This window comes from Euprymna scolopes, chromosome 42, assembly GCF_053919585.1.
Source record: "Euprymna scolopes isolate OS-2025 chromosome 42, ASM5391958v1, whole genome shotgun sequence".
NCBI classification, from domain to species: domain Eukaryota; kingdom Metazoa; phylum Mollusca; class Cephalopoda; order Sepiida; family Sepiolidae; genus Euprymna; species Euprymna scolopes.
Genome location: NC_136523.1, coordinates 1,132,727 through 1,155,899, shown reverse-complemented (window position 1 = coordinate 1,155,899; position 23,173 = coordinate 1,132,727). Strand labels below are relative to the sequence as shown.

The 23,173-nt window shown below is 32.0% G+C and overlaps 1 protein-coding gene across 1 annotated transcript in view; it reads left to right on the top strand.

Annotated features, from left to right (window-relative positions):
- Positions 1-23,173, top strand: part of LOC145266908 (vacuolar protein sorting-associated protein 37A-like) — a 91,958-nt gene that overhangs the window by 17,438 nt on the left and 51,347 nt on the right. The window lies entirely within an intron of this gene.

Sequence of the window (23,173 nt, the reverse complement as noted above, 5' to 3'; positions counted from 1 at the left end):
ATATTCCAAAAATCACGTATATTGATTATTGTTTTTAGTTGTTGCTTTTTTTTAAACTAAGAAAATCAAATTTTATGAGGAAGCAAAAAGGGACTGTTTTGCATCGCCAGCTTAAAAAAAAGGGTAGATAACTCCATAATAATTTAAATTCGTGAGATCAGTCTTGTAATGCTAACGATTTCACATGAATCGCTTAAAGTCGTTTAAAAAAATGGTTTTTTGGTTTTTCGAAATCTTACCCCATTTTTCTAAGGGAGGTAACTCTAGAAATTGTAAGAAAACAATTATTTCTTTTTCAACTATTTCATTTAAAATAACAGTTTTATAAAATTTATGATATTAACAAAAAAAAAAATGTAAAAACAAAATATTCGAGTATTTATAAGAAAAAAAAATGGGTATTTTTTTACAACCTGCCACAGCGGCCCAATGTAGTATAAACACTCCCAACTTCCCCATTTTAAGAACGGTTTTCGGAATAAACACCCCCTCCCCAAACCTCCCCATGTTAGGAACGGCTTTCGAGGTTGGGGGTGCTTATTCCGAAAGCCGTTCTTAACATGGGAAGGTTTGGGGAGGGGTGTTTATACTACGCTGGGGCAGGTGGTAAAAAAGTGCCAAAAAATTATTTATTTTTGCAACTACTTTAGTAAAATAATTACCTCCCGGGTTTGTATTACTGTACACATAGATTCGAAAAAGTTGTCAAAAAACAAATATATAACAAATAAATGCAAGATAAGTTACTTTTCTACCAAACTGGATATATTTTTTGTGTTTTTATTCAATGTAACATGTTTATTCAGCTCGAAAAACACGCAGTGTTTACCGATGCATTGGAAAATTCAAAATGGCGCCCGACTTTCTCTTTAACACCGTAAGTTTGGGAAAAGGTGTTATAAATAATAAACTAGACAAAATTCTATTAAAAAAAAAACACCGAATATATGTCAACTTATGGGGTTTATTTTACTGTACACATAGATTCGAAAAAGTTATCAAAAAATCAAATATATAACAAATAAATGTTATGAAGGACAAGATGAGTTACTTTTCTACCTAATTGGATAAGTTTTTAGTGTTTTTATTTAATGTAAAATTTTTAATGGTTTTATTTAAGTCTATTAATTAAAAAAGAAATGACTGCCAATGCTTTATGTAACTTGTTACTGCTCAGTCAATAAAAAAAAAAGAAGCTTTTTATGGTTTTATTTAAATCTAATAATTTACATACTTGAAACGCACATTTGCCTTGTCTTGTTTTTTTTTTTTTTGTTTTTTCTTTTTTTTTTTCTCAATTAGGTGGAACTCTGGACTTGCGCCAGATTTCCTTTAAATTGTTGTATTGTTGTTTCCAGGGCAACACCAGAAAGTGTGTTGGTCGATTATTATTATGATTGTGTTCGTAATCTAAATGTAATGTCAGCTAAAATAGGTATTTAGAAAAAAATATTTATTTACAATAAATGGGAATGTTATCAAACAAAAGTTTTAGTTGACAAATTTAAGAATTTCTAGATAAATATTATAGATTATCTAAAAACAACCATCAGGTGATCTTCAATACTATGTGTATTAATGACAGAATGGAAGGAATATAGATTTCGAGACATGTACAGATTTAGTTAGAGTTGGGTCGTTGTTGGAGACAGTCGAACCGATCGGTGGCAATGGCCCTGAACACCCGGAGAAGCTGTGGGTTCAATACCTATCAAATGTAAAGAACATAGGACCAGCATGTAACTTCCAATGGGGAAACATTTGAAATAAAGTTGCTGAAATACAATTCAAGATTTGTTGCTTCCTTGGAGTGAATCTTTTTTTCAGCTTTCCATCAAAATAAGGCCAAATATGGACCAGGTATGTTTCTCCGATTGCTAGGCATTAAACCCCCAGAGAACTGTTATCCATTTTGTTGTAAAGTCTGTTGTAAAATGATGTATGTCCATTGTTAAATTATATTTGTTAATGTATCGTCGTATACGAACACGAGAACACTAGACGGTCAAAAATTGTCATAAGTGTTATACATGTATGAATTTGACGAGTAATAGAAAAACTAGAGACGATCAAAAAATAGAAAACACCAGAGGAGCAACACACGTCACACATATAAATATACACGTAAACATTATGCGATCACTAATACTCATAAATAGGTACTTATGCAGAGAGTGATCTGTGCTGAAATAATAACGTTATTATTTCAAAAGCCATTCTTAACATGGGGGAGGGTAGGGTGTTTTGTACCTATTCTGTACTTTAACCTTACAATTGAATAAAAAAACATATCATGAAACTTTAATTAAACGTGGAAATACGATTTAAAAAATAGCGCAGATCACTCTCTGCATTAGCACGCATAAATATTATATACACCTTGTTATATAGACCCCAGTATCAACATACATCGATTTGGTCATTTATACATGGTTTGTGTATGCCTGCGAAAGGCTTTTTGCGTTGGGGTTGTCGCGTCTGTTAGATTCCGGAAGAAGTTTTCTTATACTTCCTAGATTATAATATCTCAGATTCGCAAATGGACATTGTCTCTATCTTTTTTTTTTTTTTTTTTTTTTTTTTTGATTGAGTTTAAAAAAATTCCCACCATGCGGTTGTCTTCTCTGTTTGTTTTTTTCGTATAAATAAAGCAAAACTAATCGAACGTTGGCGCCAACTCCCGGCCTTCGCCCAGGTAGTATCTGTTCTGTAATTAGTCCTTGGTCAATGTAAGGGAAACCCTTCATACTGAGACAATTACTATTTATTTGGATACTGCCAGAGTGCCCCCTTTTTGGGGGGAGCTGGTTTTCCCCCCACATTAAAAACAACATTGGTGTGAGGTTTAAAACCAACGCCGTTTCTGCAAGTCATCTTTTTGATTGACTTAAAAAAAGGGTAGATAACTCCATAATAATTTAAATTCGTGAGATCAGTCTTGTAATGCTAACGATTTCACATGAATCGCTTAAAGTCGTTTAAAAAAATAATTTTTTGGTTTTTCGAAATCTTACCCCATTTTTCTAAGGGAGGTAACTCTAAAAATTGTAAGAAAACAATTATGTCTTTTTCAACTATTTCATTTAAAACCAACGCCGTTTCTGCAAGTCATCTTTTTGATTGACTACATTAAATTTGAACACTTTACACTTCCAGTCGCGTCATGGAGTAAGACGTCAGATTTTCTTTCACTTTCTTTTCCGCCTTCACGTTGCCGGGTTCGAACCTGCCTGCCTACTACCACTTTTTTCTTTTTTTTTTTTTTTTTGGCTCAACACACACCTACAAACACCCGGGCAATACCGGCACCCCTGATAGTATTTAATAAAAGGCGTAAACATTTTAAGTTCTGTGAACCTCAAATGTGAGAAAAATCACCATTTTTATGTTGTTAATATTAACAAACATGGCTACTTTCCTCGGATTTTATATTCATGGAACTTAAAATGCTTGTAATTTTTTTAAACACAAATGCATGAATGCATGAATAGGTCCAGCAAAATAAATTGTTTTCTTGTTTTTGTTTTTCTTCGTTTTTTTTTTTCGACTATCTCCCAATTGTATTTCCTTTAAAACAATGGTTCTTCATGCAGAATACAGACTGTGGTATTTTTAGATAAGATTTCCAAGTTATGTAAATTACAATTTTTTCTGTATGATTCGCAAAAAATTGGCAGTCGTTTCAAAGCTAAAAGCTTCAATAGAACCAAATTTAATATAATTTGATCACCCACTTCTGGGATAAATAATGATTCTTAAAAGCACTGTCCATTTAACCATGAATAATTTTGGCTTTGGATAATATTTAATATCACAATGTTTTGAAAATATTTTGAAATGCATATTTTGGTCCTGAAATTATTTGGGAAATTGCAAATTTTGCAAATGATGATTTTTGTATTTTTTGTTTCAGATACCAGATTTGGGACATATCAAAATATTTTGTGGTGTAATTTTCTTTTATTATTAAGTATTTTTCCATTGAATACTAGTCATAAAACTTGGTGTTGCCCGGGATTGAAAGATACACCATATATTCTTTCATGCTCAGCCAATAACAGCTGATTAACTTTATTTTTATTTTTGGTATGTTACAATGTTAAATTTTTAAGGGTGGGGCCCAAGAATATATTCTTCCTTGAATGGGTAAAGAGGGTAAAGGGCAAAGTTAAATACAAGATTTTAATGTGGGGAAAATCGCACCCTCTTTAAAAACAACATTCTGGATTGGGACAAAAATAAAAATTGTCTCAGTCTACAAGGACCTCTCCTTCATTAACTAAAAACAGAAAAGCTGAAATGTAGTATTAGAACATGTACTATGCTTTGCTCCTAGCCAGAAGACCAAGGAGCTGTTATTATATTTATTCACTATAAAATTTCCAACACAAAATTTAGTGTTTAGAGGGTCATACTGGTTAATCTTCTTTTAAACTAGACACTTTCACCATAATACTGCATTTGTTCTATTGTCTAATTAGGAAATCGCCAGTATAATTCTCATAAATATCTGTCCAGAAAGTTCTTTGGCAATCCATAAGGAAGACACACCCTTAAGAAAATTTTACTGATAAAAATCTGTTCATTGACTTTTTCGCTTACATCCGCAGCAGTAAACAAAGACGAGGATGTTTTTCTATTTGAATTCATGAAAGAATTTGAAAATTTCTATATTATATTTCTCTTAGTCTATCTGTTCATTTCATTTTTGCGAAAACTAATTGGCCAATCTGGCTGACATTTTGTATGGACCATTGTTATAAGGTGCAGAGAACTAAGTATTATAGTATCTGTTTGATGCACCATTAGGAATAATAGGTATTGGTATTTAATGCAAAAAAAAACACAAATGTAACCATAGTAAACCATCAATTTGGCATAAAGTCAGCAGACTACAACTTTTGTTTGTTTTTGACAGACTAAAAAATTTAGTCCTACATAAAGTCTTAGAGGTATTCTAACGTTCACAGGAAACATGAGTTGGAACAGTTACATTGAGAGCATTGCCAAGACCGCTACGAAAAAGGTAGGCTCTCTCTACCGTGCTAGAAAACTACTAACGCCTGAAAGTATCTTGTACCTCTATAAGGCTACCATTTGCCCATGTATGGAGTATTGTTGTCACATTTGGGCTGGTGCATCTGCTACTAGTCTCTCGCTCCTAGACAGGGTTCAAAAGAGAGTCACCAACCTGATAGGTCCTGAACTGTCATCTAAGCTTCAGCCGCTGTCCCATCGACAAAATGTTGCATCCGTCTGCCTGTTCTACAAGTATTTTAATAGTGAATGCTCTGACGAACTGCAAGCACTTGTACCCCCTCGACGTAAATACCCCCAACAAACCCAATTAGCAGCTAAATCCGACCCCTACACAGTAGAGATCCCTAGATGTAAGAGAGCTTTCTACTCCAGTAGTTTCTTCCCCAGAACTGCTAGACTTTGGAACTCCCTTCCGGGTCCCTGCTTCCCCAACTGTACTGATATGCAGAAGTTCAAGTGTAATGTGAACAGACATCTTGCTGCCCAACTTCCTACATAATACACCTGTAGCTTATGTTCCTGATAGTAACCCTCTACATCAAAGTGGCAATGTGCCTTGTTTGGGGTGAAAATGTAATTAAAAAAAAAAAATTTTTTTTTTTTTTTTTTTTTTTTTTAGATATCTTTAAGTATTCAATTGCTGAGCTATCTTGTTTTCAATAATTTCGTTACATTCAGCAAATTTCACTGTTTCATCTTCGTCTTTTTTTAGCAGAATTTTTTTCATTGAAAACACAAATGTTTGACTCAATATTTTTTAGAAAATGTTTGGGTTGTTTTTGTTTTTTTTTTTAATTTCAGATCTGTATATTTAAAAAAAATATTTTAAAAAATAATAGATGAATTTTGATGATTTTAAAAACTAAACATCTTCAATTTATATTTTATAAATATTTTATTTTTTATAGCAAAATCTAAAATTTATTCACATATTACAATTTGTATTAATCCATTTTGTCTGTTTCACTCTAAGTATTATTATTGTTGTTATTATTATTCATTATAAGTATTATTATCATTTGTTGTTTTCGCATTTAACCTAGTTCTGTTTTGAGTTTGTTTTTTATTATAATAAGAACTTCTCTCGGTGGGTGCATTGTTGGCAAAACATTTTTGTCTACTGTGCATATGGTAGTTTGCCAATTTCAACAAAGTAGAATTTTGTTAGCAGTTTGTTTAGCACGGTTTTATATTTAATATTCTTTTTATTATATTTAACTAGAATATCCGTCCGATGATGGATAAAATTTCTTGAATAGAACAGTTTTACACCATTTTCATGTTCTTTTACAAAGATTAATATCGAGACATGAGGTGCCTTCAATAAGTTTCCAGATTTTTTTGTATGAGCACTTTTATTGATAGTACACATATGAAACTCTAGTCCTCTTTGAAGTAATCTCCTTTGGCTGCAATGCACTTATGCCATTTCACCAACTTCTGGAAGGCCCCATGGAAGTCCTCTTTTATGAGCGTGTCAATAACCCCTGTCACAGCCTCTTTCATCTCCTCAATTGTCTCATAATGACAGCCTCTAAGGTTTTCCTTGAGCGTAGGGATTAACTAAAAGTCACAGGGAGCAAAGTCTGGATTACAGGGAGGGTGAGAAACTGTCTTAATGCCCATCTTGATCAAATAGTTTGTGGCTAGGATGGAGTTGTTGACCGATGCATTGGGACAAACTTTGCGCAAATTATCCACATCTTCAGATCCCACACTGACATCAAACTGTACACCTATTCACTCTATAGACACACGACGGTCCTTATCCATGAAATTCTTTATTTGGCCAATCAATTCTGGTGTTTTGACTTCCTTATTCCTCCCACAGGAGCTCTGTGCTCTAAGACAATGTACCACATTCAATTGAGTACCACAAGTGCTAATCTTGATCTGGAGAAATTTTTGAGTCTACCGATTGCAGGTAATTTTGAATTAGAGATTAAAAACTTGTCACATCATCAGCTCATTAGGTGTGTGCATTGTTGAATCTTGGCTTGAGTCAGCATACTCTCTTGTTTCTTCTATTTTCCTTTTTTTCTTTCTTTTTAAATTGCTAAATTCTGATTTTGATCCGTCTTTGCTGGCCAGTCTGCACAGATCACAATGAATGCCTTAGGATTGTCTATTATGTTATTTGTATTTGCTTATTTGTACCAATTCTCAAGTTCCTGGATATGACCTTAAACTATATCCAGTGGTGAGGCCTCAGCTTGCGGGCTTTGGGGAGTGTGGAGCCATCCTTTAATTACCATTGCTCCCAGGTCCACTCTGACTCAGAGTGGTAGTACCTGTTAGGGTCCCAACTATGGGTTGAATAGAAACCAACTTGAAAACAACAAATATATTCTATTAAAAAATTTTTTCTTCAAAATCTTTGGATTCAGCATTAAAAACCCCGAAAAGGGTTAATATGGTGTAAAACAAAAACAACCAACCACCCAACCAATTCTCAACGTGCAATGTTACTAGGACTGGTTTATACATACAGCTGCATCTTGTATTTTTAAAATGAATAAGTAGTATTAATAGAGTATCTCTACTATTATATAAAAGGAACTTTGTGTGCATGTGTGCGAGAGTTCCCTACAGATTTAGAAGTGGCTGGGGTGATTTTTTTTTTTTTTTTTTTTAAATTTCACAGTTGATGTGTCTGGGAAGTTTCTTATGTAGGTTTTGTATTGGAATGCGTCGAACAAGTATCAAAAATCGATAATCGAAAAAATTTGATTAAAGAGTGAAGTTTGATTTTGACCAAAGTTAATACAATTTAACAATAACATCACAAGTGCATTTGAGGAATTTTATCAATACATAAGTAGAAAGGTCCAATCTATAAAATCAACTGTACACTCCTTTATAAGATGGGCATGTTCAAAATGAATGTTTCATTTTCGAGCACAATTGGACCATGATGATTGACTTTGGAATTTTAAACTTTAAGTGAAATCATTAAAAGTAAAATTCTGCCTGATAAATGCTTAACCATTGGCTGAAATAATTGAGTGCATGAATAGCAAAGAATCTCATTGGCTAACTTAGCACCATGTGAATATATAAAAACATGTTGTAACATCAATTCCATACAACAGCCTGATGAATCCTCATGAGGATGAAACTTGAAAATTTTATGTATCTATTTTCAGTATTTATTTAATAATAAATATATATATATATATATATATATATTTGCCAACTCCTGTTCCTGTAAGAATCTTTTCTCTTTTTGGGTGGAACAACAATTGAATGACTAAATGGCGATACCTTTCTCTAAAATGCTGTACTCCCTTAGCGATCCGTGACCAAATTATTTCTTGATTTGACTACAAATGGGAGAAAATTGTCCCATTTTATAAAAATTACTGCATGTGTTGTTAGGGTGATTATTATGTTTTTGTGAGCAAAGCAGGAAAATGGAGTCGAAATCTCAAAGTAATCTTCTTTTGCTTAACACTTGAGGTTTGTTTCTTAATTGTTTTACCCTTTGAGGCAAGTTAGGTTGGTGTAAGTAGTGTCACTAGCCTTAGGTGTTGAGGTAGCACAAATAATTGGAGAATTTTTTGTTTAGGATTTGCTTATCTCTTTCTTTTATAATCACCTCAATGTTATTATTTTTTTATTTTATATATCATTGCATATATAGTTATATACATTTTTTATTTTATATATCATTGCATATATAGTTATATACATTTTTTATTTTATATATCATTTCATATATAGTTATATACATTTTTATTTTATATATCATTGCATATATATAGTTATATACATTTTTTATTTTATATATCATTGCATATATAGTTATATACATTTTTTATTTTATATATCATTGCATATATAGTTATATACATTTTTATTTTATATATCATTGCATATATAGTTATATACATTTTTTATTTTATATATCATTTCATATATAGTTATATACATTTTTATTTTATATATCATTGCATATATATAGTTATATACATTTTTTATTTTATATATCATTGCATATATAGTTATATACATTTTTTATTTTATATATCATTGCATATATAGTTATATACATTTTTATTTTATATATCATTGCATATATAGTTATATACATTTTTTATTTTATATATCATTGCATATATAGTTATATACATTTTTATTTTATATATCATTGCATATATATAGTTATATACATTTTTTATTTTATATATCATTGCATATATAGTTATATGCATTTTTTATTTTATATATCATTGCATATATAGTAATATACATTTTTTATTTTATATATCATTGCATATATAGTTATATACATTTTTTATTTTATATATCATTGCATATATAGTTATATACATTTTTTATTTTATATATCATTGCATATATAGTTATATACATTTTTTATTTTATATATCATTGCATATATAGTTATATACATTTTTTTATTTTATATATCATTGCATATATAGTTATATACATTTTTTATTTTATTTATCATTGCATATATAGTTATATGCATTTTTTATTTTATATATCATTGCATATATAGTTATATACATTTTGTATTTTATATATCATTGCATATATAGTTATATACATTTTTTATTTTATATATCATTGCATATATAGTTATATACATTTTTTTATTTTATATATCATTGCATATATAGTTATATACATGTTGTATTTTATATATCATTGCATATATAGTTATATACATTTTTTATTTTATATATCATTGCATATATAGTTATATACATTTTTTATTTTATATATCATTGCATATATAGTTATATACATTTTTTATTTTATATATCATTGCATATATAGTTATATACATTTTTTATTTTATATATCATTGCATATATAGTTATATACATTTTTTATTTTACATATCATTGCATATATAGTTATATACATTTTTTATTTTATATATCATTGCATATATAGTTATATGCATTTTTTATTTTATATATCATTGCATATATAGTTATATACATTTTTTATTTTATATATCATTGCATATATAGTTATATGCATTTTTTATTTTATATATCATTGCATATATAGTTATATACATTTTTTATTTTATATATCATTGCGTATATAGTTATATACATTTTTTTATTTTATATATCATTGCATATATAGTTATATGCATTTTTTATTTTATATATCATTGCATATATAGTTATATACATTTTGTATTTTATATATCATTGCATATATAGTTATATACATTTTTTATTTTATATATCATTGCATATATATAGTTATATACATTTTGTATTTTATATATTATTGCATATATAGTTATATACATTTTTTATTTTATATATCATTGCATATATATAGTTATATACATTTTGTATTTTATATATCATTGCATATATAGTTATATACATTTTTTATTTTATATATCATTGCATATATAGTTATATACATTTTTTATTTTATATATCATTGCATATATAGTTATATACATTTTTTATTTTATATATCATTGCATATATAGTTATATACATTTTTTATTTTATATATCATTGCATATATAGTTATATACATTCGTTTGTGCGTGTCTCATGTTAGCAGAAAAAACAAAAATGCTTAATACTAAGTCATGCAAGAGCTAATATTATTATATCATATATTTATTTCATAATACTATACATTATTGTGTCCGCGTAGAGATACCCAAGTTTCATTTATCCAGCTATCTATTTTATATATACATATATATATATATATATATATATATATATATATATATATACTAGCAGGGAGACCTGATGTTGTTTGGAATTAAATGAGGATGAACAAATGTTCCATCCGCCCATGTTTTTATTGTCATCAAAATCGGTGAAATCGTTCATTTTTTCAATTAAATCGATTGCTCTTTTTATCAAAGAATCAACTGCTGGATTTATGAAATTTTTACATAATCACTTGAATTAAATTTGACCGTGCAAAAGTCAAGTATCATGCTTCAAATGTGCTCTTAAAAGAAACATTCATTTTGAATGTGCCCCTGTCTTATAAAAGAATCTAGAGTTGATTTTCTAGGCTATATATTGTGTGTATTTAGGTAGGCCTTGTTGAGTGCAGAATTCTTTTGTACAATGTGTTGAGTTGTAAGCAAGGTGTTTAGTCTTGGGGGTAGGGATAGTTCAAATAATTACAGTTGTTTATATGGCGGATCAACTTTCAGGTCACATTAACAAATGATGAACTAAAGTCGCATCTTTTCCAAAAATATAATTTAATAAACTGTTTTTAAAAATTATTTTTAAAATCTTTTTGAAGTTATTTTATAGTTTCAAATTAGATGATTAGAAATGGTTTTCATCTTTAGTTTATATTTGTACTCACTTTTGCAAAAATATAATTTTGTTGTTAAAAAAAATCTTTTTCAATTTAAGCTTGTGAAATTTGAAACTCATATATCATCAGAACCCACCACTTTGACGGTGGAATTGTGATTGGTTAACCATTTTGTGCAATCTTGATCAAGACCACTGTTTGTGGGTCATCGTAATCCAGATGGCTAGGAAAAAAAAATTGGTTAACTCAACCAGCCATTTTTGATGCTACAATGATTGGATCATCAAAAAAGGCTGATAAGTAATTTTATCATGTCAAATCATATGATTAAAATGCCTTTAAACAAATCATATGATTAAAATGCCTTTTAAAAAATCATATCATTAAAATGCCTTTTAAAAAATCATATGATTAAAATGCCTTTTAAAAAATCATATGATTAAAATGCCTTTTAAAAAATCATATGATTAAAATGCCTTTTAAAAAATCATATGATTAAAATGCCTTTAAAAAAATCATATGATTAAAATGCCTTTAAAAAAATCATATGATTAAAATGCCTTTTAAAAAATCATATGATTAAAATGCCTTTTAAAAAATCATATGATTAAAATGCCTTTTAAAAAATCATATGATTAAAATGCCTTTAAAAAAATCATATGATTAAAATGCCTTTTAAAAAATCATATGATTAAAATGCCTTTTAAAAAATCATATGATTAAAATGCCTTTTAAAAAATCATATGATTAAAATGCCTTTTAAAAAATCATATGATTAAAATGCCTTTTAAAAAATCATATGATTAAAATGCCTTTTAAAAAATCATATGATTAAAATGCCTTTTAAAAAATCATATGATTAAAATGCCTTTAAAAAAATCATATGATTAAAATGCCTTTAAAAAAATCATATGATTAAAATGCCTTTTAAAAAATCATATGATTAAAATGCCTTTTAAAAAATCATGTGATTAAAATGCCTTTTAAAAAATCATGTGATTAAAATGCCTTTTAAAAAATCATGTGATTAAAATGCCTTTTAAAAAATCATATGATTAAAATGCCTTTTAAAAAATCATATGATTAAAATGCCTTTTAAAAAATCATATGATTAAAATGCCTTTTAAAAAATCATATGATTAAAATGCCTTTTAAAAAATCATATGATTAAAATGCCTTTTAAAAAATCATATTATTAAAATGCCTTTTAAAAAATCAGATGATTAAAATGCCTTTTAAAAAATCAGATGATTAAAATGCCTTTTAAAAAATCAGATGATTAAAATGCCTTTAAAAAAAATCAGATGATTAAAATGCCTTTAAAAAAAATCAGATGATTAAAATGCCTTTAAAAAAAATCATATGATTAAAATGCCTTTTAAAAAATAGCCTTATATGAACAAAAAGAGCCTCACTCCATTATGATCAGGAGAGGATTATAATGGCTGCAGGTTCTGCCATAAAGAAGTTCAGAGTGTGAGCCACCTTACATCTACCTGTAAGGTTCTGCTGAGGAACGGCTACTATACCGTGCAACACAATGTAGTGTGTAAATATCTCCATTAGACCATCTGTAAAATGTTGAACATCCAAAGTATTAAAAAGTCTTGGGAAAATGTTTACCAGAAAGAACAGTTGGAAATAAGTCATACACCATCCACTATAACTAATCAATTCCTGCAGCTAGAAAATGAAACTGTTAAACTTGACATAGTGATATGGGACAAGAAAGAGAAAGAAGTTAGTGTCCCCAATGATGCTCAGTTAAACAAAGCTGAGAGGGAAAAGTTAACGAAACACTTAGCATACGACATGAAAAGAAACTGGAATCATAGGAAGATTTTCATCATTCCAGTAATTTTAAGAGCAGCTAAACTCATGAAAAAGAATTTCCAAAACTACCTAGCAAATATACCCAGTAAACCATGTGCAAGAGAGATACAAATAATTGTTCTTAAAGAGACTTAGAATTTGGAATGTATGACATAACAGGTGAATGTCTGGCATCCGGTAAGATGCCCCATCCCCAGCTAGAACAAAAAAAGAAAATAAGAAAAGTGTTCTCTCTCTTCTCCCATTTTACATCACTGTATTTTACTTCATCGTTTGTAGTTGCGCTTCATTCTTTTTAAATTTTTTATTTTTTTACATCTGTTGTTGCTAATGGTGACGATGATACTTGGCATCAAAAAGATGAAGATGGAGAAAGAAGGTACTCCACCCCTTTCTCTTCCTGATAGACACATTTGTATGATATGTGTCACGGACTCCTTATCAACAAAATTCTATTTCCTTATTTCATTAGGATGTGCGTAACAAACTCTGAAGGAATAAAGTTGTTTGAAAACACACAAGAAATCACACACTCACTATATACCCGAACGAGCAGTTGGGAATGACAACTACACTATTCACTATGACTACATAATCCCTACTGCTACATATCTTGAAAGCGCAGCTGTTAAACCAGATATAGTGATTTGGGACAGAGCAAACAAAAAAGCGACCGTAATAGAGGTCAGTGTACCCAATGATACAGGGCTTAACAGAGTTGAGAGAGAAAAGATAACAAAGTATCAAGGACTTATGTATGATATGAAACGAAATTGGAAATTAAAAGACGTTTCAATTATACCAGTCATCATAGGAGCAACTGGGCTTATGAAAAAGAACTTTAAAAAGTACATAGCAAGCATACCCGGTAAACCAAGTGCAAGTGAAATACAAACGATTGCACTGAAAGGGACGGCTAGAATCCTGAAAAGATCTCTTGGTTGGACTCACTAAAATAGGGGTAAATGTCAGACATCTGGTTGGATGTCCCATCCCCTAGAAGAAAAAGTTTAAGAAAAATGAAAAACTAAAAACTTGTCTTTCTACAAACACTGCAAAGAACTCTATTTTCTCTCTCTAAAATCAAAAGAACTTACAAGAATTTCCCAACTTTGTTATTTGTTACTGCAATAATGTTTCTCTACAGACTATAACGTAGTTGTTTTCAAGTTTAATATCAACAAATATGTTAGGAATTAATCATAATTCTTAATCAAGTCAATTAGCCTGGAATAGTGACACCACCCTTCTGACTCTTGCTGGAGGCCTCCAGCTCAAGAGAAATTGATCGGAGGTAGAATCAAAGGGTAGTTAGTTAGTTAACACTCGATTCTGAAGGAAACTTTCCTTAAAACATAAAGCATAAACATACATCACTTACGTCTTTTCTCTCATCCTTTACCGAATAGCCATATTTCCCCCACCTGTGAAACACCTAAAGGTCTGCTGGCACTTTCTGCCCTCACTTTGCTAAGATGGGCAAAGGTATTGGGCATGCAACCAGTCTGTATTTAACGTTTATGTGAGAGAGGCTTGGGGATGTCTCACTTAGTGCCACCGAAAAATAGAGACTGACTTTCCTGAGTTGAACTTTAACATGTGAATTTGCTGGAAAACCTGCAGTCGACAGCTATATCTCGTTCTTGACTATTTAATCAAAAGCCATCGTAGGTTGAAGTATAAATTGCAATTCTCCAGATAGTGCTAAATCATGCTCAAAAAGATTCCTCACTCCAGTGATCTTTCTCAGTCTTCTAGAAAAAAAACTGCAAATGAGACTAATAAGAGGGTGAGATGTTGATCCAAATACTGGGTATTGGAAGAGGGGTTCCACTCTGAAAGGAGTTGGATGTCAAGTTTGAGTCATCTCAACAGTTCTGAGTGTGTTTTCAGTTAGCCTGAAAATTGTTTATCCGTCAATGTCATACAACACTGTTTTGCCTGTTTTGTTATGAAAAACTCGCCCTAGTGTTCCTGCTGCGACATGCTCAAAGATGAAACACCTGATCATGCTTTCTTCCAATGCTGTAAACGCCAGCAATTCTCAGAGTATGTTAATGAGGTGATGACTTGTATCGATCCTGAGCATTCTCTGCTGCTAAATCTATGCTGTGTAACAGATAATATCAAGTCACTATGGTATGGGGAGAAACGATTGGTGCTTCTTGTAATCCTAGCTATAGTGCAAGTGGTGGTGTGGACATTATGACTGGGAGATGACCAGGGTTTGAATCTTTTACAAATCATGATCTAATCATCTTCTTCAAGCACTAGCTGAAGGTCTAGATCAGATGTGATAAAAAAAAGATTACATTCCCCAGCTTTTGAAAAAAGGCAGATACAAGTAGCAAGCTTGTGTGTATAAGAAAGAGCCACCTTCATTTTTGATTTATTTTATGTAATGTACATTTTGTTGCAATTTAAAAACATTATCTTTCATCTAGCAATTAATGATATAGATATAAAATTTATTTATTATAGAGATAGTGCAGGCAAAAGACACAAAAGACAGCCATCTCAATGCCTATCTATGAATAAGTTCATAATAAATTAATATTTGGTGTTATTCATTTGTAATCTTATTGTCTTATATATATGTGTGTGTGTGAAGTAGTTTTGTTAATAATTACAGTAATTAATGTAAGTGATTTAATAAAAAAAATAAATAAATGACTAAAATCTTAAAATATGTTTTTATTAATATTTAAATGGAGATAGTATAAAGGGAAAAGAAAAGGGCATCCCCCACTAAGCCACGAAGTCTATTTTGTACTCTGTCAAGGCAGGATAGGCTACTTTTAGCAGCTCCTGCCCAGATGTGGCAGCAGTACTCCATCCTTGGACGTACTTGGCTTTTATACAGATAGAGAATTGCATCAGTAGTGAGATATCTTCTGGAGCGGTAAAAGGATCCCACCATTTTCCCAGCATCCTTGGCAACAGACCTGATGTACGTGTTCCATTTCAGATTAGGAGTAAAGGTCAAACCCAGAAGCTTGTCAAAACATGGAGCCTCCCCAAGACGAAAGGCATCCATTTCAATTGATGCCAGATGGGGATCAGAGCGTTGACAATGTAAAGATAGAAACTTGGTTTTGGATGCATTAAAAGTGACCAGCCACCTCTTCCCCCACTGTATCATGCGCTCAAGATCAGAGGAGAGCTTTGTCATTTATGACCTTTGATGTGTTGCCATAGATGGTCGTGTCATCAGCATAGATGTCAACGAATGATTTAACTATGTGTTTTGGGAGATCATTGATGTAGATCAGGAAGAGAGTTGGGCCCAGGATGAACCCCTGAGGGACTTCAGCATTAATACTGTGGACCTCTGATTTCTGCCCATCAACCACTACTCTTATGAACCTATAGAAGAGAAATGATTTAATGATTGAGAAAACGTTTCCAGTGATACCGTAGCTGGAAATCTTGTGAAGTAGGCCATTATGCCATACCTTATCGAAGGCCTTCGATATGTCAAGAGCAATTTCCCTGGAAAGGAAGACTTTGTCAAGAGATTCACTAATCCTATGAGATATAACCATTAGCACATCTGCTGTAGATCTTGCAGAGCGGAAACCATATTGCATGTCACTAAGAAGGTTGTTTCTGTTGAGGTGGTTGACTACTTCTCTATTTAATATGGGTTCTGACACACAGGAGACTTATTGGTCTGTACTGAGAGGGAGATGACTTTTCACCTGAATTCTGAAATACAGGGCATACTGATGAGGTTTTCCAGGGTGTTGGAAAGCATTTCGCCTTAAGGCAACGCTTTAATAGTTATATAAGTATGGGGCAAGTTCTGGTTGGAGCTTTTTCACCACTATAACTGGAATGCCGTCAGGGCCAGTTGCTTTACTGGAATCAAGGTTCTTGATTAGCTTGGCGACCTCACGCACAGATATTTGTATGTTGCATAGCGTGTTGTCTGTTATAGGAGGAAATATGGGGAGTTAATGGCCTTTGTCGCATAAGGTAGAATTAGCTGCAAAGTTCTTTGCAAATAGTTTAGCCCTGTCTTATGCTGACGAAATGACCTCAGATCCATTGATGATAGCTGGGATAGAACGCACGCTTCTGTTCAAGATTCTGTTTGCTATTTGCCAGAACTGTGGGAACCAAGCCGCTGCTCAGCTACTTTGGATTTAACGGACTGAGCATATAGCTCTCTTGCATGTTTTATTACTCTTTTACAGTAGTTGCTGGCAGTCCTGAAAGCAGCTTTAGTCTCAGTACATCTATTATGTTGATAGCTATGGAAAAAGTGATTTCTGTGCACGATGGCAGCAGCACATTCGGAGGAGAACCATGGCTGGCTGTTAGGTTTTTGCTGGAATATTTTGAATGGCATGAATCGGTCTATGCCTACAATTAACCATTCGGTCAAGTCTGATACTATAGAGGACACATCCTTTTTAAACATGGAATGTAGAGGTAGGTCAGATATGAATGTACGGAAGCTATCCCAGTCAGCCATAGAGTATCGATATACAGTATGGTGGAGAGGTACGTCTGAAGACTTATTACATTCCATTTTTATCTTAACTGCTACAACAGAGTGGTCGGAGGATCCCAGAGGAGATAGAACGGAACATGAACATAGCTCAGGGGAAGTTGTGAGGAAAAGGTCTAGAAGGCTTGCATACTGACTGGTAGTATCGGGCACATGGGTGGGTTTGTGAACAATCTGAGTGATGTCATAGGCAGTGGCAAAATCATGACAGAACCTCCCCTCATCATCGGTTTTATTTGAGTGGGTCAGCCATTCCACATTATGGACTTTGAAGTCACTGCAAATGTGAATGTTAGCCGAAGGATGAGCAGGCAGGATGTGGTCAATTTTCTCAGATATGCTCTTAAAGATAGTAACTCCACTATTGTGGGGGTGATAGAGGGCAAATATAAATGCAGTGGAGTAAGCTAGTGCAACCCGGAAGCACATATAAGGTAAATTAGGGTCTTCTCTGGAGATATCCCTACCACATGGAAAGCCATCTTTGATGTAGGCACATATTCCATGTCCATGGCGGTCTTGGGGGTCAGATTTAGATGTTAAGTTAGAGTATCCTTTAATTATGAATTTGTCTAGGGAAGTGATTGGCCCTATGCCAGTTTCACTTAGAAAGAATATGTCCGGTTTTGTCTCCTGTAATTGTGTTTCAACCTCTGGAAGGTTGGAATGTAGACCCTGATGTTGGAGAAGGAGACGTGGTAGTAGGGATCTACGTTGGAGGATGGGGTTCTAGGTTTATTCGTGTTTTTTTTTTTTTTTTTTTTTTTTTGAGATTTGTCATGTTGAGGTTTTGGGATTTGTGGAGCAGGTCAGTAGACTTGGTTGGAGCAGGACAGAGAGGGAAAGTAAGAGAGAAAAAGACAAGAAAATTTTTTTTTTTTTTTTGTAGCACATGATAAGGTAAAGCCGTAACAATTACCCACTAGTATGGCATCAAGAGGCCCTACCAGAAACTACTGTATGGTCCAGAATCCATTCACCAAATGGCAATACAGCAGCCCCGGTACTTTGCACCTGCTGATAGGACAGCCTCCTTGGTGGTTAATCCAAGGTTCGGGTCCCTGACTATTAGGCGGGTAACATCAGCCCAGATGAAACGTTTACCTCCAGCACCCTTACTAGTGATATGACCACAAGGATAGATATAGAAAATCTTAGGCTACTGTTTACAAAGTACTACTGACCTGGAAAGCAGCTTTATTTTCACCCTTTGTCAGAAAAATTACTCACTGGAAATGAGGACTGAAGGACAAAAAAGGAGAAGTGAGAGTTACTGGAGCTGCCGATAACACATCCACATGCATTATCTACTCTCCATTTAAAAAAAAAACAAAGAAAAACCAAAAGGCGAGAACGACATATTAATATCTACTTAATATAGTCCTTTGCCCCATTCCCAGTTTAGGATATTACTTGAAGATAGTCTCCCCTCCCATATTAATGCATGGATACTTTTGCCTTTATCTACCTCGAGCTAGGATGTTCGACCGTTTCAGCTCCAGCCCATAATAAATATGTTATAATGGAACTTTTATCAAATTGGAAAGTCTATTTGTTTTTGTTTTTAACTCGTTTAAAAATCTGGTTAAGTAATACCTTTAGGGTTACATATTAACTTTAGACTAGTTAGAAGTAATTTAGAAAAAAAAAAAAAGAAAAAAAGCCGCATGTTTTTGAGTTCAGATTATTATGCGAATATAATTTGGGGAATGTTCAATTTCATGGGAGACTTTCTTTTTTTTTTTTTTCTTGTTTTAAATATAAGAAAAAAGTATTGGTTAATAATAGTATATTTGACAAAAAAGATTTAGGAAAAAGATAAAAAGGAAAAACAAATATTCAGGATTAAAGTCAAACCTGGAATAAGGAAAAAGAAAAAAAAAAAAGTAAAACATGTTAGTGTTTTTAGATTAGTAGACTTCAAAAGTTACGAACAGAAAAGTTTCTTAGCTTTTAGGACCGCAGAGTTCGACTTAGCTTGGAGTTCATAGCGTAAAAATTCAAAAATTTAACTGTATGTGGGAAGAAATTATTAGAGTAGAAAGCTTTCCGGCATCTAGGTATCAGTGAAGGAGTGAGATTTTGCTGCTTGTTGGGTCAGTTGGGAGTATGTACATTGAAGGGAGCACAAGTGCTATGAGTTCATCAGAGTACATTCCATTAAAGTACTTGTGAACATCATAGGAATGCAACAATGTTGCTATGAGATAAGCTTGATAACGTAAGACATATGAGATAGGAAACACTTTTTTTTTTATTCTGTCTAAAAGGGAGATACAGGGGAGAAAATGCATCTGCCCAGATGTGACAACATTACTCCATACATGGTGAATGGTGGCTTTGTACAGATAGAGGATACTCTCAGGTGGGAGTAATTTTCTAGCACGGCAGAGGGAGTCCATGAAAATATCCTCAATGTATTCGTTCTAATTCCTGTTGCCTGTGAATGTTAAGCCATTGAAACAAAGTTATGAATGAAATCTTTATTATTTTAAATTAATGTTTCAATATTTAAAGTAGCGGATTTTGCAAAGCAATAGAGTACTCCTGTAATATCATGTTAGTACTCCTGTAATATCATGTTACTTATTAGCACAATTTGCTTATCTCTTTCGTCCATAGCACACACAGTGATGTTAATTTTCAAAATAACCTCATACATCATCCTTATCTAAATGAAATCTCAGTGCAATTGCCATTGTTTTGTTATCACAGAAATATAGTTATTTCCCTTCTTTTCACTTTTCAAATTCTCTCCTACTCCTATCTCCTCGACATTTGGCAAAGTTTTCAGGTATTATAGGATGGCATGGCTTTTATCTCTTTCTGCCTTTTTTTCTGGGTCGAAAAATCCTTCAAGTGGAGAGGAAATGGCAGCTGTTCTTGCAAAACATGAATGAGGCCAATTTTTACCTGATTCTTGTGTTTCAATATCACCTCCAACACAGTTAGGGGTACGTTTGTGGAGTGCTTGCTTGCTTACTTAACATCTGGGTGAATACGCATCTGCATAATAACGTGTCTTGGTGTGTATATTTCATTGTGTAGGATTTTGTTTTACTCATCACATACAGTTTGAATTAATTACTAGACAACATCATCAAGTGTTTTTGGTTTCTCTATATAATGGTTCGGACAAACTGACATAAGGATATCTCATCCTACATCTAAATCCTGAACAAATATTCAAAATGATATAGTTATGAGAAGTTCAAATAAGATCCCCTCAACATGGCCATACACTGGCTCATACAAGGAATGGTGCATCTTCTAGTTTGTTACCTCAAGTAACAACACCTAGCTGGATACTACACTAGACCGAATGAATTCTTGTCCTGAAATGTAGCAAAATTCAAAAAAGATCACAATAAAGATAAACTATAACATAATTAAGGGACGAATTTGGGAAAGGAAAATTGGTGTTTTTAGTTGCTTAACAAACTGTTTAAGAGATGGAGAAAAATGAACTAAAGTTCCTCGAAAATGTTTTCCCCCACTCCTTAGCGTTAACAACTTATCTTTTTAAATTAAACAATGTTTCAGTTTAAAAAAAAAAAAAAAACGAAAATATAAACAATATAACAGCACTGGGTTTAGAATTATAGCAAGTTTTATTGTAAACGCGAAATGCTTAAAACTAGGTTAATATTGGGGTGGTACTCCTACAGATTCTGACAATGGGCTATTCCTGACATCACTTCTGGTGACCAGGTTCTGCTTTTCAAGACTCAGATAGAAACAGTCGTAACTTTACTTTGTCCTTCAATTGAGTGCTGTTCCCACTCAACTAACATCGTTTCTGTATTTTCTGTTTAATGTATTATTCATATCACTGTTTTCGGGTCTTCTCGTTATTCTTTCCAACATTTCCATTATAACAGAAAAATATAGTTGCCATCTTTCTTAACCAGCACATATAGGCTATGGAAGAACAATATCTGGACTCCAAAACTACCTTTTAATTATGAAATATGAATTTTAGTTATTATTTTTTAGTATTTAGCCCCTTTCATGATTTGTTTATGAAGATAACGAATATACTTTTTCGTCGTAGTTTACATTTCAGTGTTTCACGTTCACATTGCAACTTGATATAATAATTTACTAGCTTTAATGTTTATTTTTCTATGGTAACATAGAAAAAGTCTACTTGGTGATGGCTTCTGGTTTGGAAATCGGAAACTAACAAATGGTGTTTATCAAAAACAAACAAAAAATGGAAAGTGTTCGACTGAGCTTCAATCTATGGTCCCCCCTTGCCAAACTTTCACAAGAAACACTTGTCTAGCTGTAAACACTATCAATAATTCCCCCCACTCTTTATCTGTGCCTAAACCTAAACGTAGAATCCATGAACAAAGCTTCTTTCTTAGAACTGCACGCCTGTGGAATTGTCTTCCGTTTTCCTGCTTTCCTGCTGACTACAATATGGTTGTCTTTAAGTCTAAGGTAAATAAGTTCTTGATGAGCCGTTCCATATAAGTTATCAAATTTACCAAATTTTCATTACTAATGATTACTATATTGTCCAATTTCTACTGTACACTCTTTAACCCTTATCCTTGAGTGGCCTCTGGGCCTTGATAATGTGGTGATGCCTATGTAAAAAAAAAAAAGAAAAAAAACATTTCCTCATATTTTAGGTAGAATATTTTTTTTGTGTGTGTGTGATTAATAATTTGTTTTTGGCAATTTCTTACATAAGAAAATCAAACTGGTTTTCCCAGAAATTCTTATTCCACCGTTTATCCTTCCTCCTCCCTAACTAAAAAATACTATAACAAGCAAAAATCTTTTTTGCCTCGCTCTCATTGGACTTGCATTGTGCTGTTGTAACTCATTACAAAGAATGTACAGAAACTTGATTAATTCCTATTTTAGTCACTGGAATTCTTTAGAGTATAATGACTGTCAGCATTATTCACAATGTTTTTTAATTTAAACATGTTTTAGCAAAAAAAAAAAAAAAAAAATTTTTGTAAATGTAAAATGCCTAAAAACTAGATCAAAACATCATAGCCGCCTTCTTTCTAAACTTGCTGACAAAAGGTTATGAAAGAACAATAACTGAATTCCAAAACACTTCCTTTTAATTTACAAATATAAACTTATGTTATCATTTTTTAGTATTTTGCCTCTTTTTCGATTTGTTTAAAGATAGTGACTATACTTTTCTGTCCAAGTTTTCAGCATTTTACATTTACATTGGAACTTGATATAATAACTTAGAATCATTAATGCTACTTTTTTTCATAGCATAGAAAAGTCATGGCTTTTGGTTTTGAAATCGGAAATTGATGAACAGTATTTGTTAAAAAAAAAAAAAAAAGAAATTCTCCAATAAAAAATCAAATTGTTTTTTTATAATTAATATATTTTTGTTTTTTAGTTTGAAAATATTTTGGGTATATCTACAGAATTTGAACTAAACAGTTGTTAATCCTAACCTAACCCTAAATTAAACCTAAATTTTAGGTTTAATTCAGC